This window comes from Tenrec ecaudatus, unplaced genomic scaffold (assembly GCF_050624435.1).
Source record: "Tenrec ecaudatus isolate mTenEca1 unplaced genomic scaffold, mTenEca1.hap1 Scaffold_86, whole genome shotgun sequence".
Taxonomy (NCBI): Eukaryota; Metazoa; Chordata; class Mammalia; order Afrosoricida; family Tenrecidae; genus Tenrec; species Tenrec ecaudatus.
In genome coordinates this window covers 184,824-211,303 of record NW_027459695.1, presented here as the reverse complement: position 1 = coordinate 211,303, position 26,480 = coordinate 184,824, and the positions used below count along the sequence as shown (strand labels likewise).

Here is a 26,480-nt window from a genome sequence, read left to right as displayed (position 1 = left end):
AAAAAAAGGACCTGATGCAAGGGGCTTAAGTGGAGAGCAAATGCCTTGAGAATGATTGGGGCAGGGAATGTATGGATGTGCTTTATACAATTGATGTATGTATATGTATGGATTGTGGTAAGAGTTGTATGAGTCCCTAATAATATGTAAAAGAAGAAAAGAGAAAAAAATGATTAGGGCAAAGACTGTACAGATGTGCTTTATACAATTGATGTATGTATATGTATGAACTGTGAAAAGAATTATATGAGCCCCAATAAATTGTTAAAATAAAAAAAATTTAAAAAATAAAACTTATAGCCTCAGAACTCAAAGGGCCAAGTCTACTCTGTAGGATAGGGTCTCTATGAGTTGGAATTCACACAATGACACTAAGAGATAACTCACATTTCCTTGTCTTTTTGCATGCTTCAGAGTACTCTTGCTTAAAACACGGCATTTTGAATACTATTCATTGAAAACTAGAATTCCATGAAAATAAGGTCTATTTCTACAAAAAGAGGGATCAGAGTACCACGCAGGGAATGTGAGCTACTGAATTCAACAATAGTTGAACCAGGGAGTGTTGGAGAAGGGTGTGTCAAGGTCAAACAAAATGTCACAAAACAACCCTTTCATTTTTAAGTTGCTATTTTTTGTTAATTCCGTGTTGTCTTAATTGCTGTAAACCTTTGTTTCTCAAAGTTATGACAAAGTTGAATCTGATCGTTTGAATGTCGTGTGTTCTATTTCTGTGTAAGGCCAGGCTCCTGTGTTTTCCAACCCCAGTCTTGAATTTCTGTTTGAACTGTTTATACTGTTATCAACAGGAAATGTAGAAAGTACAGTCATCCCAACCAAAAACATGTCCGTTTCAAGCTTAGTAACCAGGACAAAAGAAGCCTTGAAATAGTTTTAAAATAGCTAGAGTCTTGCTCTCATATTTCTAAAACTTCTACCAACATTTGAAAAGCAGTAAGCAATTGTTATTATTATTCAATAGGATTTTAGAATAATTTATTTGAATATATATAAATAAATTCAGAAGTTAAAAAGTAATAATATGCATGACATTTTTGCTCAAGAATATACTGAGATTCAAGTGTGCAAACCACATTGAAATGACTAGAAATACTATGTTTTTGAATATTGAAAGGAAAATTATACACATAAATATGTTGAAGAAGCATCATAGACAATCCAAACAGGGAGGTAAGTTTGTTTGTTTGTTTTTATGTGAACATTTTCCCTTACATAACAAGAAGCCAGAAAACTGTGATAGTCTTAAACTTAAGGAAAGTGGGATATAATGAATATGTGGTTGGTGGAACTCAGAGTCTATTGAGAATTAAAGAGAAACTGCCTTGAATGGGCAAAAAAATAACATGGCTAAAACACTGATTCTTGAAAATGAGAAAATATCCCTTAACCATGACAACATTATGAGTTGGAGATTTTCACCAAATATATACTGTTCTTCAAAAGGTAAATTGAATAAAACTATATTCTCCTTTTGCATCCAAGATCTCAACTTTAATCTGCCTGGATGTAAGAGTATGTTCACCACTAAACCTGCAAACATCAAATTGCTTTATGTAGATTCTTGCTGTACCCATTTCCAAACTAACAGATTTTCCCCAATTCTTCATTCAACCAAACACCCAATTTCCTACCAATATAGTTGTTGTCCTGAAATCCTTTTTCATCATAACTGATAAAGATTTGTTTTAGGAACAAAAGGTTGCTGTGAGGTCCCATCAAGCCGGTCGGACTAATCGGCACATTGGTACAACAGAAAGACTTGTCGCCCAACCAGCATGATCATCACGATTGTTAGGTTTCAACCCATTGTTACAGTCACCGGGTCAACCAGTCTCGTCGAGTCTTTTTCTTTCTTTCTTTCTTTTTTTTTTTTGCTGTCCCTCTAGCATATCAGGAATGTTGTCCTCTTCCAGGGACTTTTCTTTCCTGATAACATGTCTAAAGCACCGAAGACGAGGTCTCACCATCCTTGCTTCTATGAGAATTCTGGCTGTACTTCTTATGAGACAGATGCGTTACTCACTTGGCAATCCATTGTACTTTCAATATTCTTCGCCAGCTCCAGAATTCAAGTGCATTCCTTATTCAAAGTCCAGCCTTCTCAGGTATATGAAGCAACTGAAAAATCATGGCTTAGGTCAGGCACAACACTTTTAAGAACTCTCATGTAACAGATGTTCCCGATGCAATCGGTTCTTTGATTTCTTGACTGCTGCTTCAATAAACATTGATTTTAGATCTAAGCAAGATAAAATTCTTAACAACTTCCATCTTTTCTCTATTTATCCTGATGTTACCTATGGGCCCAGTTGTGAGGATTTTTGTTTTCTTGACATTAAGTCAGACTCCTTTTTCTGAACAAGGCTGTAATCCTTGATCTTCATCAGTGAGCGCTTCAGTCTTCCTCACTTTCAGCAAGCAAGGTTATATCACTCACTTATCAAAGATGGTTAATAAACCTTCCACCATTCCTGATGCAACATTCTTCTTCATGTAGTCTCTCTTCTCTGATCACTTACCCAGCACACAGATTAAATAAGTACTGCGAAAGGACGTGGCCCTTTCGGGGCTTTGAACCATGAAATATTCCATTGTTCTATTCAAGCAGCTGCCTTTTTTATGACTTGGGATTAAATACATACAGCATATTATTCTACAGCTCAATCACTTCAAGTAGAATTGTACATTTGCTACCACGATCAGTTTCTCAACATTCTTCTCCTACATAGACTCCTTGACATCATCCCCCTTTCACCCCAGCACCATCCCTCTCCCTTCCTTTTGAGCCATGACTAGGTTCCGCATGAGCACAATGAAGTATTCTGCAATCTTCATTCTTATCAATCCTATCTCTGGTTGCCTATGATCCAAAAACTTGGTGCAAAGGTACTCACTCCCTAAAAATCACCAATTACTTATACAAATGCGTACATACTTAGATAATAGACAAAAACTAGTGTGGCATGTCAAGATTCCATTGTATAAAGGTAAAAAAATACATCTCTAAATTTTAATAGTTATCCCAACGTATACTAAACTGAATCATTTTCTTATTTAGTTCATTATCTGATTACCTTTTAAATTATTTTACTCTATTATATCAGCCTTTAGATTCAAAAGAGTTCATATGTACAGAATTAAGTATCCAAAAATATTTTATCTCAATTTTTGAAGAAAATTCAAAATTATCAAAATATATTTTTCAAAACCAAGTATGTGCTCCTGTGACATTTTTTCTATTCCAACATTAAAATTAGTACATTATAGTACTACCAGATTCATAAGGTAATTTGTAAAAGTCGATGGCTTGCTGGTCTAATGATAAAAACCTCTTGATTGTAACAAATAGGTTGAATTTAGTACATCTATTGGAAGGTGGGTGATAAATTTGCGGAAAAACAAATAAATTCAAGGCAGGGAGATTTAAACAGTCTTTTAAGCACTCTTTCCCCGTGCACAGGAGCCTGCATGACACAGGTGGTTTGTGATTAGCCGGCAGTTCGAACCTGAAAAAATAATTCCAAATCAGAAAGGCCTGGAGACAGAATAGCCCAGAACACTCTCTGAAGATCGGCTGTCTTACACAGGGTCACCCATCAATAGCAATGTCCTTCCTATGAACTCAGGAGAGTCCTTTTTTCCATGACACCAGGATGCACACATTGTTTACTCATCCAAACAAAATGTCCCCAGGCCCCTCTTAGAGCAGAAGCTTTATTTCGCACTTGTGCTGAATATCTCACATGTGCTGACACCGCTGACAAGGACAAAGGCGTCGTATATTTTTCATTAAGCATCCATATGAGGAGATCTTCAAGGATGGGCTCACACAGGAGGTGGATGGGATTATTTACACCGATAGGACATCGCAGAGTTCAAGAACAATACTGAACACAGGCATGCACCTCAAACTTCACTGTGCTATCAAACTAAATTTGCCACCCTAGGATATCCCGGATAAGTACAATATGTAATGAAAGGGAACGCCAGCATAACTAATGCCCCAATCACTGCAATTAAGCCACAAAAGAAATGGACCAACTGAGAACCGCACATCATTTTATTACTCGTGTACATAACAGGCAAGGAAGAAGTAAAACAACTTGCCCAGGGCACGCACTTGATATTGAATAAACTTTTTAACTGTCATTGTTGGAATCACTCACACATGACATACCTGATTTCACACATGACATACCTGATTTTCTAGAAGCTAAGAGGATTATTTCACTACATGAGGGCCAAATAAGTCTACAAAAATCATAGAAACCCTTATGAAACAAACAAACCAACCAAACCTTCCACTTTCTAGGTCCATGTGCTTCTTAAGGCCGTGTTTCCTTCCTGCTCAGCACTTCTGAAGATTCCTGCACACTGCGATGCACGCCCTATCAAAAATGTAGTTTTGGTGTCCCCAAGGGATTCCAACTGTGTTTTCCTTTTCATGCTGAGTTTGGGTAATACCAAGAAATCTGAAGAGGCCAGATCGGGCATGGAAGGTTCCCAGTGAAATGACCAGAACACGGAGGGTAGGTGAGCAGAGTTGTTCCCGAAATTCCCCAGAGCAACTTTTTGGGTCGTTTTCACTTCAATGTAGTTTTGAGTTTTCTTCAGACGTCTTCGTCTTGCATTCCTGTGATCATCCTGTTCTTTCTGAGAAACTCTCCATTGCAGATCTCTTTAAATCCAACAACCGTGCACCAGAATCATCTGAGCTGAGCTCTGTGCCTTGCCCTTACCTGCTCCAGCAGATCCCCTCAGAAGTTACCTTGTGATTGGGCCTTTAAAATTTTTATTTTTTCAATAGTACCTTCATGAAACTATGGCAAGTATATACTAAGAGGATTTGTCTGTGTTCATTCACTGATCACAAAGACATGTTCAAACATGTTTTATTTAGAGTAAATCCATGTGTATATGAACCGGGACTCAAGTAGAAATGCCTTTTACTTTCCCCTTGTATTCGCAGGTTACTGGAAATGATTGCACAGATACGGTTTTCTCTAAGTTTCTTTCGTTTACTCTAACTTCGCAGAGTTCACAAAGAATCAAACACTCAGATTAAAATTTCATGAAACTACCTTCAGTTCTTCTCAAGGAAATAAATTAGCTTCTTCACTAATTTCGTTGAAAAATAGATGACTTGTTTACTTGCTTCTCCAGAGAGATGGCAATCATAACCTCAACTTGGACTCTTGTATCTGCCAAAGTGTAATGGGGAGCCGGTAACAACTCTGGGCTTGGCAACATCTGGAAGTCAGTCAGTAAAGTAAACATTCCTCACAATCACCTGTCAGAAAACATATAGACAGCTTTCATCTCAGGTTTCTCAGTGTTTTCAATGTTTGTCTCTGGAGAGTTTCAAGTTCAAAAGTATCATCCAGGGAAACAAAGTAACAAGTAACAAGTCATTTAACATGACGCAAACTCATAACAATGGCAGGTTATAAACAGAAAGAAACAGTCGACACTTTTATATCAAAACAAGCAGGCATAATCTTGGCAGAACTACCACAGCAAGACAATGTGGGATTTTCACTATTTAAATTCCGTAAGTTTTTCTATATGGAGAATAAGCTAAATTGGATTAAATCTGAAGTTCCAATATATGGGTAAAGGTGAAGAAAGCCAACCTTCACAGGAAAAAGATATGCCTAAGATTTATATATATATTCACAGCGGGAGAGCGCGGATGCGTCCCCCACCACCACAAATTATGCAGTCAGGTTTCCCACATTTGGGGAAATCACAGGGGTCAGCGCATCCGGCATGCAATGTATAAGCTTTCCCCTGGAAAAGCACCTTCCTGATCACAGTATCTCCCCTGCCAACACCTAAGATTGATGAGTAAAAATGCACAGTGGCGATGAGTAAGTACTTGGCACTCCACAGGCAACACCGAGGAGCCCCGGTGGTTCTACAGGGTAAGCAGTGGACTATGAACCATAGGCTGCCCCGAGGGAACGGCCGAGGCTCTCTGCCCTCCTACAACCATAGCGCCTCAGAAACCATGTCACTGTCACCATGCACTGGAATGGACTAGATGACAGTTGGTTAGGTTTTTAATTAGTTCTGTTTTTACATTTTAACTTTAGCTTGTTTGCAACAGCAAAATTTGCCTAATTTCCCTGGATTCTTCTTATATCAACCAAAACAAGAAAAATTACTTATTTCTATGTCTAGAAGAAATAAACCACCATTAGACATGAAGTAGAAACTTTCCATTTTAGAAAACTAGAGGCAATTTGACTTTGGTGTGCTTTAAAATAGATCAATATAAATTCAAACATGAAAAATTAAATTATTATTAGGTTCTATTTTTGAGGGGGGGATAAGATGATGTTTTTTACTCATAGAAAATTATTTATATACCAGCAACATCATGACTTTAGCTATCAGCAATGTCAATGAAGAGAGGCATTAAAATGAGCTGATGAAAATATTTGATGAAAATATCAGGGCCATCCCACCATGAGACATGGCGTCTCTCACTGACCCATAGAGCTACAGGGGACAACACTGGAGACACAGGTGGGAACTGTACCCGATCTGACGCCACCACATGGTCAAAACACTAAGGGTGAGCAATGGAGCAGCAAAGGGAGCAAAGCAATGAAGGCCGTGAGGAATACCAAAACTAGACTTTGGGGCCAGGGCGTGGCACCCCATCAGACTCAACCGAAATCCTCTTGAGGTCAACAAACAGACCTGGAACTATTTATAGCCTTTTCTTTTTTGTTGTTGTTGCTTTGAGTTTTGTTATCTTTTTGGTTTGGTTTTACGCTTATCACTGTTTTTCCATGTCTAGCTAAATAAGATAGGCGGGATAAATGCTCTAAAGGAGAACACAATGGAACCAACACTCCCAGGGGATATGGGAGAAGGGGAGGCCAGGGAAAGGAAGGAGGGTGTCAACAAACCCAGGGACAAGGGAACAGCAAGTGATCTAAAACCTATGGTGAGTAGGGCCTAGGTTGCCTGGTGGGGCTTGATCCAAGGCAACGTATCAAGAGGAATTACTGAAAACCAAATGATGACCAAACATGAGAGTGGGATAAGAGGAAAGTAAAAGAAAAGAGAAGAAATAACTAGGAGGCAAAGGGCATTTATAGAGGTCTAAATACAGGCATTTACATATGTAAATATATTTTATATAATGACATGGAAATAGACCTATGTACATATACACGTATGTTAAGTATAAAGGGAGCAGACAGACATTGGACCTCTACTCAAGTACTCCACTTCCTCAACCCAAGAACACTTTGTTCTAATAGCCCAGCATTCTGTGATGCTCACCTTTCCTGACAGGATTGCTGAAGACAAAATGGGTACATAAGCAAATGTGGTGAAGAAAGCTGATGGTGCCCAGCTATCAAAAGATATAGCATCTGGGGTCTTAAAGGACTGAAGATAAACAAATGACAATTAGCTGAGAAGCAACAAAGCCTATATTGAAGAATCACATCAGCCTGTGTGATCATGAGGTGTTTATGGGATCAGGCATCAAGCATCAACAAAAAATTTTATCAATGTGAATGAAGGGGAGGACAGAGTAGAGACCCAAAATCGATCTGTAGACAATTGGCCAACCCTCACAGAAGGGTCACAAGGAAGAGATGAGCCAGTCAGGGTTCAGAATAGCACTGATGAAACATACAACTTTCCTCTAGTTCTTTAATGCTTTTTCCCCCTCCCCACTATCATGACCCCAATTCTACCTTACAAATCCAGCTAGACCAGAACATGTACACTGGTACAGATAAGAGCTTGCAATACAGGGAATCCAGGACAGATAAATCCCTCAGGATCAATAATGAGAGTAGCAATATCAGGAGGGTTAGGAGAAGATGGGGGGAGAAAAAGGAAACTGATCACAATAATGGACATATAACCCCTCCTAAGGGGACAAACAACTTAAAAGTGGGTGAAGGGAGAAAGTGGTCAGTGTAAGACTGAAAAAAAAAATTATAAATTATCAAGGCTTCATGGGGCTTTGGGTGGAGGAGAAAAAGCTGATACCAAGGCTGAAGTAGAGAGAAAAAGTTTTGAAAATGATGATGGCAACATATGTCCAAATATGCTGGATACAATGGATGGAGATAAGAGCCATAAGAGACCCCAATAAAATGATTTTTTAATGAATATATTTGGTCCTGAGACAACAAAAAATATTTGTCCTTGCAGAAGTGGATAACTTTGGAAGATTTATGTCTTAAAGTAAATAAGATTAGAATTAGGAATAAAAATGTCATAAGGGAGAAAAATATGGGCCCATCAGATTCAGCATGTTGTTGCTAGGTGCCGTAAAGTTGGTTCCCACTCATGAAGACTCTATATACAAGCGACTCAACATTGCCTGCTCCAGTGCCATCCGCAAAACTGTTTTTAAAATTGAGCTCTTTGTTTCAGCCACTGGGTGAATCCAGCTCATTGAGGGCCTTTCTGGTTTTGCCACCCTTATATTTGATAACGTTTTGGATCTCTGTAATAATAATATCTGGACATTTAGTGGCAGTTTGCTGTTGTTTCCAAGACCGTCATGTCAGGTATGTGGGTTAATGCTCTCTGTAGTTCTAAACTGCCTGTCTGGCTTGGCGAAGGATTGGTGTATTTAGGTGCCATCGAGTAAGCTCTGACTCACAGAGACCTAACGTAGAGCACAATGAAACACAGTGTAGTCCTGCACCATGCTCATAATTTATTTCATGTTTGAGTCCATTATTGCAGTCGCTGGGTAAAGCCAGGAGCTTCCTCTTTTTTTGCCAATTATAATGTACTTTTTCATACACGAGTTTCTCCTAAGAGCACATCCAAAGCATCACTTCTAAGGAGCATGTAGACTGTACTTTTCCAAAAACAAATTTGGCAGTTCATGGTACTTTCCATATTTTTTGCTAACACCACAATTGATATGCATCAATTCTTCTTTGGTTTCCCTTATTCATTGTCCAACTTTCACATGCTTATGACATGATCGAAAATACTACGGCTGAGGTCAGGCACAACTCAGTAAGAGAAAGATCTAAGGTGTCGGGGATTTCATTTTTGCTTGGATCCAAAGTCAATGCTAATAGAAGTAGCAGTCAAAAATAACATGATCCATTTCATTATGCAAATTTGCATCACAGACCTATTTATAGTGTTACAGAGCAAAGATGCCACTTGGAAGATTAAAGTTGAACTGACACAAGCCATGATAGTTTCATATGCAGGTGAAAGTTGGACAAGGAATAAACAGATGTAAGAAAAACTAATGCACTGGATTATAGTATTAGTGAAGAATATTGAAGTCATCACAGACCACCAGAAGAACAAACTAATCTGTCATGGAAGAAGTATACCTAGAATGCTTTTTAGAAGAGAGGTTGGCAAGACTTTGTCTTATGTATCAAAAAGCAAGATCTTTCCTGATTTAAATTATGCTTTAAACCCTTGTTCTATAAGAACAGCTTCCTCTTGATCGATGTTCAGGTAGTACAGAGAACAATGAAATTCCAAGTCTTCTCAAAGTTATCCTTAGTCTGTTATGATTCACATTGCTGACGTCTTTGCATCGTCCTTCTAGTATTCCCGGCTTCTAGCCAAGATCCGTCTCACGTGAGCAATAATATTCCCCATTCCACATAATCTTCTGAATCTAGCTCCAATTTCTGACAACAATCTGTCAATATATTGCTGTAATTATTAGTTAATCATCTTCAGCAAAATTTTACTTCCAAGTTATATCAATAATACGATCCTACGAGGGGGTATCCATAGAAACCGGGAACTGTGCTGAGTACAATGGAACTGGTAGCATGCATTCTTCCCGCTAGGTGAGCATCCAGCAACTCGCTCTGAGTTAGTGGACCCAGTAGCATCATCCCCTGGTAAGGTCTCTCTGGTCACAGTGAATTTTTTCTTTAAAAAGTTTTGCTTGAACCTTATTTTTTGTAATGGCCTATTTAAAAGAACAGCATGCAGCTGTGAAATTTTATTTCCTGCTTGGGAAAAAGGCTGCAGAAACTGTCATGATGTTGAACACAGCTTATAAGGGCAGCACTATGGGAAAAACTCAAGTGTGCTGACAGTTTTCTCATTTCAGAAAAGGAGACATATTGACTGATGACAAACCTCTTTGCGGACATCTGTCAACCTCCTGAATGGACAAAAATGTAGACTCCTAGTGACTTAGGAGTTTGCTCCACCAGGTAAAATTGTTAATCAAGCTTCCTATTTAGAGGTTCTGAAAAGATTTCATAACAGTGTGTGATAAAAATGGCCTGATTTTTAGCAAATGAGGGACTATTTTGCCACCATGACAATGCATCTGCTCACGCAGCCATCTCAGGGAGCCAGGTTTTGGCCAAAAACAGCCTGCATCTCTTGCTGCCCCCCCCCCCCCCATGCACCTGACTCACCCGATTGCTCTTCTTTTCGATTACTTTTTGTTTCTGTGAATGCAAAAGGATGTGAAAGGACTGCAGTATTTTTCCCTCCCTCTCCCTCCCTATGACCCTTCATAAATTAGAAATTATTCTTGTCTTCATATCTTCCACCCATTGCTATCTCCTTCACCCTCGTTTCTGTTGTTCATCCTCCTAGGGGATAGGGGTGTTATGTGTCAATCACTGCGAGATTGGTTCCCCCTTCCTTCCCTCCTCCCTGACATTCTTTTTTTAACTTTATTTATTTCTTTACTTATTTATTTATAATCATTTTATTAGGGGCTCATACAACTGTTATCACAATCCATATACCCATCCATTGTATGAAGCACACTTGTACAATTGTTGCCATCGTTTTCAAAACATTTTCTTTCTATTTGAGTCTTTGGTATCAGCTTCTTATTTTCTCCTCTGTCCCCCACATTCTCTCCCTTATGAAATATTGATAATTTATAAATTATTATATTTATAATTTATAATTTTATAAATTATTATGTTTTATAAATTATTATTATGTTTTCATGTCTTACACTAACCGATGTCCGCCTTCACCCACTTTTCTGTTGACCATCCCCCTGGGAGGGTCTTTATGTAGATCATTGTGATCAGTTCCTCCTTTCTCATTCCCCCTCCTCCCAACCTGAACCTTACCCTTACTCTCAATATTGGTTCTGATAGGTTTATCTGTCCAGGATTCCCTGTGTTTCCAGCTCTTATCTGTATGCATGTACATGCTCCCATCTAGCCGGATTTGTAAGGTAGAATTGGAGTCATGATAGTAGGGAGAGGGGAGGAAGCATTACAAAACTAGAGGAAAGTTGTGTGTTTCATTGGTGCTATACTGCACCCTGACAGTCTCATATCCTCCCCGCAACCCTTCTGTAAGGGGATGTCTGATTGCCTACAGATGGGCCTTGAGTCCCCAATCTGCACTACCTCACATTCACAATCTTATGACTTTTTTGTTCTGGTTTTTTCATGCCTGATGCCTGATCCCATCAACATCTCATGATCACACAGTCTGGTGTGTTTTTTCCAGGTGGGCTTTGTTGCTGCTCAGATAGATGGCCACTTGTTTATCTTCAAGCCTTTGAGACCCCAGGTGCTATATCTTTTGATAGCTGAGCACCATCAGATTTCTTTACCTCATTTGCTTATGCACCTGCTTTGTCTTCAGCAAGCACCCCCACCTTCTCTTTACCCTCCTGTACTTCCAATTCTGTTCCTGAGGGGTTTATCTGACCTGGATTTTGTGTGTTGAAAACTCTTATCTGTACCGGTGTACATGCTCCGGTCCAGCCAGAGCTGAAAGGTAGGACTGGGGTAATAATTTAGTGGGAGGTGAGGAAGCATCAAAGAACCAGAGGAATGCTGTGTGTTTTATCAATGCTATGCTGCGCCCTGCCCTGGTTGGCTCGTCCCTTCCTTGTTCTGCTTGTGTGAGGGTTTGTCCTCTTCTCTACATATGGGTTTGAGTCTTCTCCTCTGAACCCCTGATACCAAGGGCTCAAATAGGAAGTAAATGGTTAGAAAATGATGATGGAAACATGTGCACAAATATGCTTGATACACTTGATGGATCAAGATGCTATAAGAGTCCCCGGTAAAATGATTTTAAATTATACTATAAACAAACAAACAAAAAGAAAAGGCAGCGATTTGATGACTGACAAGAGGTGAAGAAAAAAATGAGGGAAGTGCTATCAGCCCTCCAAACAGATGAGTGTGAAAAATGTTTCCAAAGAAAGAATTAAAGATTTGAAAAATGTATTAAGTGGAATGGAGTGTATTTTGAAGGTGTTAAGCTGGTTTTAAAAAAAATTAATTACTTATATTGGAAAAAAGTTCTGTTTTTTGTGGGGTATCACCACATATATTTTGAGTATTACTTTTTTTGGATATGGATTTCTTCTAGTCAGTTAGCTAAAACACTGTGTTCCAGATTTCTTGGTATACAAGAGGGGCTGCTTTAAGTGCTTCATTTGCTTATCGGAACAATTCAACAGACATTTCATTAATGCCTAAGCCTTATTTTTCACTAATGCATTCATAACAGTCAGGACCTTTTTTGTAAGTGCCTTTGGTTTTTCCTCATATTCTAACTCTGGAAATGATTGAACATCATTCAATAATCTTTGGTATCGTGACTCCTGTATCTCTTTCACCATCTTTTGATCCTTTTTATATTTCAATACTTTGCCCATGAAATCCTTCAATAAAATAACCAGAGGCTTGGGGTTTCCCTTAGTTATTTCAGATTTAGATAAACTAAATGTGTTCTTTTTTGACTCTCTTACTTTAGGTGCGCATTTCATTATAAAACTTCACTATTTCTTCTTGAGCTGCCCTTTGACTTTTCTGTTCAGCTTTTCATCACTTAACCCTTTTGTTTTCACTCTTCTATGCTAAAGAGAAAGTGTCAGAGTCCCTTCTGACATTCACTTTGAACTTTTCTTCCTTGTGTTTTTTTTTTTATGACTTTGTGCTTTCTTTGTGTATGACGCTCTGGAGGCCCCTCTGTACAGCGCATCAAATCCTCAGTGATAAGGATCCGAGTGAGTCAAGTCTATTCTCGAGGCCTTCTCAAATTTCAGGTGGGACCTACCGAAGACTGTACTTTGACTCTTGTGGAATTATTTTAAATTTCCTCCATTTAACGCTGTATTTAATCTGTGAATAAATGATGATCTCTTTCACACCCAGCTCTTGGCCTAACTTTGTCTGGTAATCTTGGGCTTCTCCGTTATCTCTTACAATTGATTTAAGCAATTTGATTCCTGTATCTTCCATGTGCATGTGGAGGACCCTGTTCACACTTGTCTATTTTGCTGCAAAGGCGGTCTTTTCCATAGAGAAATCCTTAAACGTCCATAATCTGATCATATCATCTCCAGCTTCGTTTCTACCACAAGTGCTGTATTTCCTCCTCCTCTTTGTTTCCAACTTTCAAAATCTCACAATCAATCATGATCAATGCATCTTGATTGCACGTTTGATAAATCTGAGACTGGTCGGTTGGGAGAATCCTTGAGTTTCCTTATCACTTGCTTTAGTGGATAGGAACCCTGGTGACAAAGTGTTTACACATCGGACTGCGGACCATGAGATCAGCCATTCACAAGCACCAGCCACTACCTGGGAGAAAGCCCGTGCGTGCTACTGCTGGAAAGAGTGATAGCAATCGTCTCAGCAACCTACAGGGGGCGATGCTATGCAACCTAATGGCAGTAATTTGGGTTGAGCTGAGCTTTAGTGGTTGGTGTTTCACTTTCAAGATAAATCTCGAAATGTTGTCTTTGATGATGAATGTGGCACAATTTCTCTTGAATCTGTCATTTTTAGCATAGTAAGCTGTACGATTTCCTGATTCAAAATGGCCAACGCCAGTCCAATGCCACTCACTAATGCCTAGGATACCAACCTTTATTTCTTTCATTTTATTTTTGATGACTTCCAAGAGTTATACTTTGTATGTTTAATATTCCCATAAAAGTAGGTTTTACAGATGTTTATTCTCATTTTGAATTATGCACATCAGCAAATCCCATCGTTATGGTGAATTCCAGTGTGAGTAAGCAGCTCTTGCTCAGTCACAGGTTGAGTGCTTTTGACCTGAGGAGCTCATCTCTGGCACTGTATCTGTCAGTAGGCGGTGCTATTCATCAAGTTTTCAGCGGGTAATTCCTCTTCCTTTGTCATGGTGGGCTCTGAGTTGAGAAGCTCCTCTGAAATCTGTTCACCCTGAGCACCCATTCTGGTTTCTGAAATACCAGTCGGCCCTCACACTCCCGCCACCACCGTGTTATGAGAAGCTGATAGTGGTTGTCAGAGATCATCAGATAGGGAGAGCCACTGTGTAATTGAGGGAAGGAATAGAGATAAGCCAGGCAAATTTTAATCTTAATTACATTTCAGGAAAAGTGGAAAGAGGTCAAAATAAAGTGCTTTAGTTCCCCTTGCTAAGATCTTCTAAAGCTATCCTTTCAGAATAAGTGGTATTGGTAATTATACACCATCCATTTCTGGTCTCAGGGTTGTGGGAAAAAAGAAAGAACTATTTTTTTAATTAATATGGGTATTGAAGAAAGTATGATTTGCTTCATATGAAATATCATAGAGATATACTGACTTTCTTTTTCATGGTAAATACTGTATAAACTTTTTTTAATAAGCTGAGCTTTTCAGCACATTTTTTATGCAGTTTTTATGGTAGAATCAGGTGCCTCAGCTGATATTCGGGTTGGCTAATACTCAAGTATATATGGCACCTTTTATTTTATTTTTTTATATGGCACCTTTAAAAAATGTATATCACAATTCACTGCTGTGAGGGCAACTCTAACTGAAACAGAAATTAAATTTGCATTACAACATTTATACCTCTGGGGATTTCATGGGTACAATTAATAGAATTCAACTAAGCTCCACTTACCTCTATAAGGAACTGACTGACCCAAGTGATAATTTAGTGCTAAAGATCTATGGTCTGTTATAAAAAGTCTAAGTAAACAGATCCATGCATGTATTTATGATTACAAAAGCTCTATTATAAAATAAATTAATGCATCTGCTTTACGATATCTGTAATATGGTCTATAAATAGAGAAAAGAAACAAAAGTTAAGAAGTCTACTGCAGAAAGTAAGACCCGGCCAACCCAATGCCCACACAAAAGAGCACCTGCAGGCTCAGCTGCCCAGCAAGAAAGTCACTGGCCATCCTTACGAGCTGGCAAAGTATGTCCCTGTCACTCCTGTGGCCAGGCAATAAATCCCAGCCCTATCACTAGGCAAGGTAGGACTTAGACTTCCCAACATTGTCCACAAAGGCCTGGACATCCTTTGTCCCTCGGAAGAATGGCCTTGATTGTCCTTGTGACATGACAAGGAAGGCTATGTGCATCCCCACACCCAGGTAAGAGAGGCCCTGGCTTATCGCAGCTCTGTCAAAGAAGCCCCCACTGTCCCCATGGCCTGCAAGACAAACCAAATACTCTAACACGACACAGCGGCAATGCAAAATTACAGCTGCACCATGGTGCTGTCAAAATAGTATCAATCATGGGACACACACACACACACACAAAACTGAACAATTAGAAGAAGAAGAAAAACAGGAAGAAACAAATGAAAAGCACACAGAGATAAAGGAATATTTGGAATAAAGAGCCCTGAAACTACCAGCAATAAAATTCTGAAGAATGATCAGGTACTTTCAAAGGATGGGAAAATGCTCAAGAGAACACTGCAATGAATAGCAGAACTAGAAATTCTACACCAGAGATAATTCCAGAAGATAAGTTATAAGATAACAGAATTAGACATAATTGCAAAAGGACAGAGAAATAGAATCAAATACATGGAAACCAAATTAGTATGTTTGCAGATATTCTCCCAAGTACAACTAACAGGAGAAACAATTAACAAAAAGAGCAGAGGACCTATAATTATAAGATAAGATGTCTCAGCAAAAACTATAGAGGCAAGAAGTCTATGGATTTACCACTAGAAAATCCTGAAAGGAGAAAACTGCCATGCAAGATTATTATATCGAGTAAAACTAACCCTCAAATATGAGGGAGAAATAAGGGTATTCTCAGACAAGAAAATATTTAAGGAATATGTTAAAATAAGACCAGCATTACAAAAAAAACATTAAAGGAAACATGATGGAGAGAGAATTAACGACATTCAATGAAACTGAGAGAATATAAAAATAAAACCTCAAGACCAACAAACTAAAATAATTTTTCAAAACACCATAAAAGTATAGGAAGAACAAAGAAATCAGTAAACTACACAGTCACACAATACCACTGAATGTCAATGGATTAAGTAGCAGTTGTTCCATCAATATGCTTCCTATAAGAAACATATCTTAGAAACAAAGATAAAATAGACTAGACAGTATAATGCAGAGAAAATTTTACCTGGTTATGGCAAAAGAATGAGTGGAAATATTAATTTTTGATAAAACAAATCTTCATGTTAAAAAAATAAAATTATTAAAGACAAAAAATGACATTTAGTAATTATAGGAACAGTAGAACAGGAAGACATAACTCTAATAAACATATTATGCACACAGGAAAAGACCCCTAAAATATATTAACCAAAATCTTTCAGAGTTAAAGAAAGTAATAGAAAATAAAACAATAATAATGGGAGATCTCAATGCAGCACAATCAAAGAGAGACAGACCATCAGTAAAGAAATGCAATAGAGAAATAAATAAAACAACTAACCAACTTGGCTTCCTAGACATATACAGTGCACTCCAACAAGGATTATCACAGTATCTATACATTCTTTTCAAGTGCACAAAGAACTTTCACTAGAAGAGACCATATGATAGGCCACAAATCAGGACTTAATACATTTAAAAATATTAAGATTATACATTCCATTTTCTCAGAACTCAACACTATAAAACTATAAATCAACAATAGAAAGAACATGGGCAAAAAGTCAAATGCATGGAAATTTAACACAGTATTCAAAACAGCCTGTCACTGGTACAGTGATAAATACATAGACCAATGGAACAGAATATAAAACCCCGTAATATATTCACCCACCTACAAATAACCAATCTTTGACAAGATCCAAAGACCTTCAGAGGGGAAAGAGATCGTCTCTTTAACAACAGGTGCTGCCAAAATTGATCTATATTTGTAGAAGAATGAAAAAAGGATCTATATTGCTCCTCATGTACAAAATTGAATATAAGAGGGATGAAACACCCACATAAAATCCAATCATTATAAAAGTCATAAATGAAAATTTAAGCACAAATGTAAGGGCCCTCTTTCAGTGTACAGACTTACTATGAAATATAATAAAGGAAGCACATGGTAAAAACAAAATAAATGAGTGGGACCAACTAAAAGTAAGTTATGTGCATCAAAGGGGTTTATCAAAAGATTAAAAAGAGAAGCAATCAACAGGGATAAAAAGCTTTGGAAACAAGACAATAAACAAGGAACTAAACTCTAATATCTATAGAAAACTGCAGTACTTCAACAAGAAAAAAAATGATCCAATTAAAAGTGGCAAAATAATATGTTCCTAACTGGATACTTTGGAACTGTGTTTTATCTAGCCCCTGGTGACTCAGGCCACAGACAACTGTTCTACATAGAACTGTGCCTTCAGACTCGAGGAAAGAAGGAAGTGGGGGTTAATAAACCCAGGAAAAAGGGAACAACAAGTGATCTAAAATCGATGACAAGGAGGGTGTAGGATGCCTGTAGGGCTTGATCAAGGACAATGTGACTGAGGGGAATTACTGAAACCTGAATGAGGGCCGAACATGATAGTGGGACAAGAGGAAAGTAAAAGGATATAGATGAAAGAACTAGGAGGCAAAGGGCATTAATAGAGGTATAAATACAGGCGTGTACATATGTAAATATATTTATATATAACAATAGGGAAATAGATCTATGCACATATATTTATATGTTAAGTATCAAGGTAGCAGACAGACATTGGGTCTCTACTCAAGTACTCCCTCAACGCAAGAATGTTTTGTTCTAATAACCTGGCATTCCATGATGCTTACTTTCCCGACACAATCTCTGAAGACAAAATGGGTGCGTAGCAAATGAGGCAAAGCAAGCTGATGGTGCCCAGCTATCAAAAGATAAAACTCCTGGGGCCTTAAAAACTTGAAGACAAACAAGCAACCATCTAACTGAGAAGCAACAAAGTCCACAGAGAAGACACACACCAGCCTGCAGCCTGTGTGATCATGAGGTGTTGATGGGATTAGGTATTGGACATCAAAGACTCAGAACAAAAAATCTCATCAATGTGAATGAGGGAGAATGCAAAGTGGAGACCCAAAACCCATCTGTAGACAATTGAACATCCCTTACAGAAGGATCACAGGAAGAGACGAGCCAGTCAGGGTGCAGTATAGCACTGCTGAACCATACAACTTTCCTCTAGTTCTTAAATGCTCCCTCCTCCCCCGACTATCATGATCCCAATTCTGCCTTACAAATGATTTTTAAAAAGGAAGAAAACATCAAAAAATAAGTAAATAAAGGTGCACAACATCCTTCATAGATCACTCTATAGAGTCTAGAAGGATCTGATTTAGAAAACACACTAAAGGAACTTGCTGTTACCTTGCACTCATCTGTAGCAGATTTAAGGAACTAAAACACTCCCGTGGACTTAGGCTGGAAAGGCTCAGCGTGAGAAAAAGCAGATGATTGCTACGTGTCCAGGTTTGGGATGTGACGGCCATTGGACTTCGGTTCAGATCTCTTACTTTAAGGGTGCCCGATGGATGATGGCTCAAGACTACATGTGTTTATAATGTTCATGCTCTCTTTGCTCTTTTACGGCATGTGTAAATCTAGCAGGCATGACTCTGCCTTTGTCAATCAGGGTTACAGTTTTCCATGATCTCCAATCCTCGCTGTTTGTGTAAACAATGTCCAGTCATTGACGTTTTTAATCTGTCCAGGGAATAACTCATGTATTTGGGTCTAAAAAGCTAACCTTCACATGCATAATTTCCTTTTTTCAATAGGGGTTTGAATGTTATCCCACTGGATAAATTAATGATAATATCAATAGATTGATCATATGTCTCATGGGGATGATTTATAATGCTCTCCAATAAAATGATACTGATGTTTCTAAAGTGAACCAGAGACATATATAAACCACAGATATATGAATGAGTTCTGAGTTTACACTTAATTATAGCCTTACCCTAAGAATAATTAATTCTTTTAAAATTATGTATTTATTTTTAAATTAAATTAATCATTTTATTGGGGGGGGCTCTTCCAAATCTTTAACAATCCATTATTCATTAATATTAAGTACACTTGTACATATATTTACATCAATATTTCCAAAACAATTTCTACTTGAGGCCTTGGTATCAGCTCTCTCCTCTCCCCACCCTCCCTCATGAGAACAATTCTTTCTTCTATCATGGTTCTACTTGATTATTGTCCTCAGGGAGAGTTCACTGAAAATATGGGGACAATCCATTACAAAGTGTGGTGAAGAATTCAGATAGTACACAGCTATCTAAAAGAACTGTTTCTGGGGTCTTTTAATCTTAAAATAAGCAGCCATCTGAGAGAGGCTTGTCAATAATCAAATCCAAATCCAGAGGTGGAACAGTATGAGAGCGTACACTTTGAGCATCTACATACTTTGCTGAGGTTACGGATGACAGTGAAAGCCTAAAATGCATTTGCATGTGGATTAAACCTCTGGAGAATCCTCTCTGACCACATACTAGGGAGAGAAATAGTCTTGCTCTTCAAGACAGAGTACATTGTAGCTTATGACGGATATGGCTATCATGTCATCTCTTTGTAGACCCATTTAAAGTTGTTCCAAATTTTAATATTTTCTAATTGAAGTTTTTCTCTGGTTTATTTTGTTGTTATTTTTGTTTACTTTTTTTGTTGTTTTCTGTAAATTAAATCCAGGGTAAGCAAATCTATACAGACACAAACTGCCTCAGGAGTTTCGTAAGGACACGCTGGGAAACTTGGAGAGGAAACAAGGAGCTAACAACAATGAGCACAAGGAAGAAGGAAAGGTTTCAAAATGGACTGTGGCAATGATGTCACAGCTGTTTTTAATATGACTGAACTTTGAATTGAATAATATATAACTTACACATCAGTGAAACTGCTAACAGTAGGCTAAGGATATGAATAAACAGTTAACCAAAAATGATATCCAAATGGCTACAAAACATGAGACAAATGTTAACAATAATTACCGATCCAAGAGAAGCAAGTCAAAATAAAGATTGACAACACAGTGCAATTAAAAACGAAACAGAAAACAGCAAATGCTGCAGAAGGTGCAGTGAGACTGCAATCTCACACGCTGCCGGCCGGTCTATTCATAACCACCGTGGAAAGCAAACGGCACCACCTCAAAGAACTGGGAATATAAATTCCATCTAATACAGAAAAGTGTCTGCTGGGGAGATAAGAGCCATAATATAAACAAACATATGCACTTTCGTGGTTATCTCAATACTGTTCAAAATAACAAGAAGTTGGAAACTACTCAAATTCCCATGAGAGGAAACAGATAAAGAAACATTTGTGCAGTGGAATACTATTCATCACTAAAAACCATGATGAAAACATGAAAGGTAAGACAGATGGACCTGGAGAACATTATGCTGAGCAAAGTTCATCAATCAAATAAGGACAAATAACATAGCAGACCACTTCTATAAAGATAAAAGTCAAGGGCAAGATTTGTATATCAAAGGGATCAGACCTTGGAGGTTCCCTAGGGAGAGAGGGTGGGAAGAGAAAGCTTGGAATTTCAATAATGACAGGTAATGGATTCTGTGAAAGGGAGGATGGGAGTCCATAAGAAGGAAAGAGAAATTGGGGGGCTGTGCTAAGGAGTAGTTTGAACTGTTGAATGCAGTTGATGGTATGAATTATAATTCCCTGGTTGAAGGTATGAAATATAATTCCCTGACCTAATTCACAATTGAAAACATTTCACACACACACACATACACACACACACACACACACACACACATATCTATTAAAAGGTACAGATACAACTGCCAGTGTTTTAATCCTGAGTTCGGAAGTTGTTAATTTTGTTATGTTATTTAAATTATTGTCTTAGTTTTTCATCTATACAATGTGGATGGAAACCGTGTCTAAAGTATTTAGTTGTCATGAGTATTAAATAACTTAATGAATATAGGAAAATTACACAAAATCAACTGGCACACATTGTTTACAGGTTGTTATAATAATGACAAGCGTTGCCATTTCAGGCATCTGTGAACATGGTAACTTTCCCCCAGTCTTACATCCATGCTTTATTTCAAATTTGAAAAAAAATTTCTTGGACATTTTAATTAACACTGAAATTGTTTTAATTGTTTTAATTGCTTCAGGAAGAGCAGGAAGCAACTGAGTCATGAAGTTACTGATATGGCTGATATCTTTCAGGAAGGAAAATGGTGTGGCAACAAAAGGTTTCCACTTCATCAGGATGGAGCTGAAAATCAACTTGGGGACTATATGACAAAGCCCAAACATTCAACTGGAGGATCTTTTTTTTCACGCTAGCTTTAAGTGCTTACCAAGGGCATGTACACCAAAAATTCTCTACCGTAAATTGGATCTTTTTATATTGCTAAATTAATTGCTTCTCATTAGAAAAGTATTACAATCAGGCTACTGAGATAAACCAGTCTATTGGTTTGGGGTCTGCTCTGCCCTTTAAGAAAGCCTAACCATGCCTATAGCATCCTCTAGCCTACACTGTTCCATCCTCTCTCTTCCAGATAGCTATTCGGAGACTTCCAACTTCAAGACAGCCGTTGTCTGCATCCCTTAGACTCCTTGTCTAAACAAAAATGGGAGTACACACCAGGAAAAGTTAACTAGGGCAAATTATGTAAGAGTGGGAGAAAGAAAACCTCTGATCAAAAGCGATTTTAGAAGCCATATATGTAGGAGAGCAATTCCCTTGGACAGGCAGGAAATTATACCTAAAGGCCTCTCCAAAACAGAGATCAAACAAATGCTCTGCTAAAAGGTCAATATATATGAGAAGGCAGAATTTGGAGTCAGGTAAACCAGGTTGAAATCTTTGCTCTGCTATTGATGGACAGTATGACCCCAGGCAGACAATGTACTAACCCATGGTTCAGCTCGTTGAAAGCTCAAATAAGTGACGTAAGTACTTACAAAACAGCAAGAAAGACCCTGGAGTAGATGGATTTCCATGGTGGCTTCAATGCTGAGCTCGCCATGACAGTGACTGCAAGTATAGCACAGGACCGAGCGGTGTTTCATTCTGTTGTTAGAACTGACTCAATGTACCAGCAACAATGTAAAAACATATGTAGTGTTTATTTTTTAAAACAAACACAGTACCTTTGTCTTGCTAAAGATGCCATTAAAGAGCAATAAAGATAATTATTTTAAGTGGTTCTCATGTGTAGAATTCATCACTGTAAGAAAAACATAGATTAAGCAAAGTTCTGTTTCTAAGAATGTGATCAGTCTTTAAGGCAAAAACTATAGGTCTTGATGTTAAAAAGCAATAATTCAAATAAAAAAAACAAAGAGTAGAAACATAATGTAAATGAAACAAAGCTTTGGGCCAATGGAAGGTCCATACCTTAGACTTTCTCTTTATCCCCCATTGTCTCTCTTTGATATCTCTTCTCTCTTTCCCTTTATGTTTTACTCTGGATTTTCCATACTCCTGTGATTCAGTTCACAAGTCTCTCTTCAGTTTCCTCTAATCTACATTAAACTTATTTACTGTTTCAAAACATAATTCCATTTTCATTTCCCCCTCAGTTGTTCTCCAAAACTGCTTGCATTTTGGTCATATGTTCAAATATCTTATTTCCTCAATTTATTAATATAATATTTATACCTCATACTTGACATATTCATTATCTTAATTGTATACATGACTGTTTTTATGTCTACTTCCTCTATTAGCATATACCCACACATGGAACCATATTTCTTTGTGTAAATGGTGATTTTTTTACTATAAAGTACTCTTTATAATCTGTAGAAATAATTTGTAATGAAGTATATACATTTGGGTTGATCTAGAATGTATTTTGTTTACATTAAGCCTGGAATCTTGGAGCATTTTGATTAGTGAACCAAGCATTTTAAAATAAAGACTTAAGGTTTGTAATGCAATTCCAAATTTTAGGGGAAAGGTTCTTTTCTTCTTCACTCACCACCTAGATTTAGAACAGAAAAATTCTTTGTAGTCCCTTTGCGCTAAAGGGGCACTTTTTCATTTTTCTTTCTGTAAACTATCTCATTAAATTTCTCACCATTGGCTTTGCTCCCTTTCTGTCACTACATGAAACCTTGAAAATATATGTGCAAATTCTCTTCGTTGGAAAAAATGTCCTCAAGACAAAAGCTCACTTCAGTATTTCTTTTAACCTCTCTCTCTCTCTTTTTTTAAAAGTTAAGATTATGCTGTATGAAACCAAGGCCAAGTGTTCTAATACTTATATAAAAAAAACTCACTAAAGAAACCAGAAAGACATTCTATTTTTAAGAAACAGAAAAAGCAGCAACTTGCTATCAGTGTTACCAGGCAATATGCAATAGAATGACTGATGAAGTGAAGAGGTAGTCTCCAGATAATGTTCTCAGTAGGTTATCAAATAGCAACAGCCTTCCTAAAATAAATCCTGGCAAAACCTGTAAAACTGTGGCCATTTTTTTTTCATTATTTCAAAAGAAATAGTGTATTTGCTTTCAAAAATGTAACCTGAGCCAATAATGGCTGCTTGTTTGTTAGCTCGGAACAGAATTGTGTCTTTCTTGTGTGATACCTCAGTATTAGACCTAATTGAAGCAGAAATTCTGACTGAGATTTTAATTTGTTCAATTAACATAGGTGAACTGTTTGATACCTGATAAGTACTGCATAGCTTTGGATCTACATAAAAAGAGATAATTAAAGTGGGCCTGATGATGAAACTTTTGAATTCTATATGTATCTGGTAATCAGATATAGCTTTCAAAATTTTTATAGTATACATTGGTATATCAGGCTGATTTTAAATGGACTAATGTTTATGATGACTAAAAAGCCTATAAGATGCTAAAACAACACATTATTATTCTACAGGATAATTTGCTTAAGTTAAATGTCTCATATTTTCCACTACTATCAGATTATGTATATTGTGAATATACTTATTTAGCGTTTTCTCCCAAAACTAATTTTTATAAAAGATGTTATATCACTGTTCATTTGCTTTTTCTATACTTCTTGTTTGTAGAAATATGTCAACGTTTAATTCCAGTTGACTTGCTCGTTTGTCTTTTAAGCCTCAATTCATTTCTAACTTTGTTATTTGTCCTTTTTCTAAATATTATAGAATCTCTCCATTCTCGAAACACCCTTTACTAAGTATGTGCTGTGGGAATATGCATTGGTTTATTTCCACTTCTTTTCACTGTTTGTCTTCAATATCCATTTCTTCTCTGTATATCATTTATAAAACAATCTGAGATTCAGACAGATTCAGGATTGGATTGACCTTGAAGCTCCACTGGAAATGCAGTGAAGGTACCTCCTAGCCTAAGTGAATTAGAGTCCCATAGATGATAGTAAGTCCCATAGATAGCAGGATAGTAAGTTGTGGGAATAGCATAATCTTTGTACATCGCCATGTGTACTAATTTACAAGGCAAATTTTATTCTTAATTAAAGCTATTGAATACATAAATAAGTGCAAAAGTCATTAGAATTAGGCTTTTCATTACATATGCAAATACTAAGAATAACAAGAGTAGCCAAAGAAATAGTTGAGAACACTGCAAAGTAGAATTTTACTACAGTCAATTTATATAAGATAAAACTAGGATAGCGGTGTGTGCGTGTGTGTGTCATGTTATCACAATTCCAACTACCAGAAAGGATCATACGAAAGACTAGGTAAATAATTTCAAAACAAGTATTGCACTTATTTAAACATTTTAGTGAAATAAAAATGATTGAACATGATGCAACAAAGGAATTTTAAAATTAATATAGCTAAAACACTAGGTAACAACAAAATAATTTGACCCAAGAGGAGCAGAGAAAGCATTATAATCTCTGCCTGTATTAATCTAGTAATGAAATGAATACAAGTAAGGAGCCTTTTACCTATTTTCACTTAATAAAAGACAGTTTTATCAAATAAATGCTAAATAAGTCCAGAACATCTAGGTAGGAGAACTACAAGCTCAACCAAGTATAAAAAGAAGAAAAAAGAAGCTGTTCTTGGTATTAAATTTTGCCCAAGAAAATAGAAAAAAAAAGCATTCAAACAGTGATGAACTAAATATGGACAAGAGAAAACTTACTTCGTTCAGCAAAAAGCACAAATTAATAATTTACCAGTAAGTGGTAAAGGCATTTATCATAGAAATGCCAATAAAATCATGTCCTTTCACTATGTACATTTTCTTTACAAGAACAAAGAAGCTTTTCCTTTACACTATGTCTTAAAATCACCTCTGGCCTATTCTAACGGTCGTTCAAGGCCAAAAGCTAAGCCAAGACACTCAAGTAATAAAGAATAAGAGTCAAAAGTATATTTCATCTGGAAAATTCTTTTCAAGATTTTTTAGAGATACCAGCAGACAAGCCAGATAGACAGAAATTACTTCAATATTAATTTCTTTTACCTTAGAAGCAAGTAATTAGCTTCTCCTACCATTAAATGTAAATTTATAACCAAAGTAGAGAAGGGATGATGCAAGCAGAAATGTATTGAAGTAAAACTAATTTTAATAAATTAAAGGCTGTGCATTACATGTGTCAACTACCATGTACTATGAAACCAACATTGAGAAATATTTTTCCAATGGTCTTCTAATCTATTTTGGTAATTTAATTTTCAAATACATTTAAAAATTAATTCTTATTATCTTTAGTATTTCACATGCAAATACTGAATTGCTTTTTATACCAAAAAGTTCTTTCTTACATCATCTGAAATTTGCTACTGGAATTTCGGGCCATTTATCTTATTCTGACCCTGATGTTGACAGAACTGTGGTGACTGGTTTTCCTATGGTGACCATTCATGCATTGAAGCCAATTACTAACTCTTAGAATTCTAGCCTGCAGAGGGAATATATGTAACTGCTCTCGCTTCCCCCCGCCACCTCGGATCCTCTTTCTGCCCCTCTCGTCTTCACCTAATTTTTTCAGTCTCTTAATATTATTCACATTTTTGAACTGAGATGATTGAAAATAAAAAAATCAAACCATTATCATTGAGTCAGTTCCAATGTACTCTCTGAATATTGATAGTGACCTCCCAGATCACATAACCTCCATTTCTTAAGCCTTCATTTAATGTAAACTATACATTAATACACTGTATTTACTTATTCATACAGAATATTAATAAAAAGCACATATGCTTTACTTACATCTATAGCAAAAGATTACATCTCAAATCATATTTCTATTTAAAGAATGATATACTAGAGAAGTAAAAG

General features: G+C 37.1%; 1 protein-coding gene and 1 non-coding gene across 6 annotated transcripts in view; both read right to left on the bottom strand.

Annotated features, from left to right (window-relative positions):
* Positions 1-26,480, bottom strand: part of LOC142436914 (thyrotropin-releasing hormone-degrading ectoenzyme-like) — a 337,115-nt gene that overhangs the window by 161,552 nt on the left and 149,083 nt on the right. The gene's annotated exons all lie outside the window — the stretch shown is intronic.
* On the bottom strand, positions 5,699-5,863 carry LOC142436916 (U1 spliceosomal RNA). The gene has a single exon (XR_012782174.1). It is a non-coding gene; the product is annotated as a U1 spliceosomal RNA (small nuclear RNA).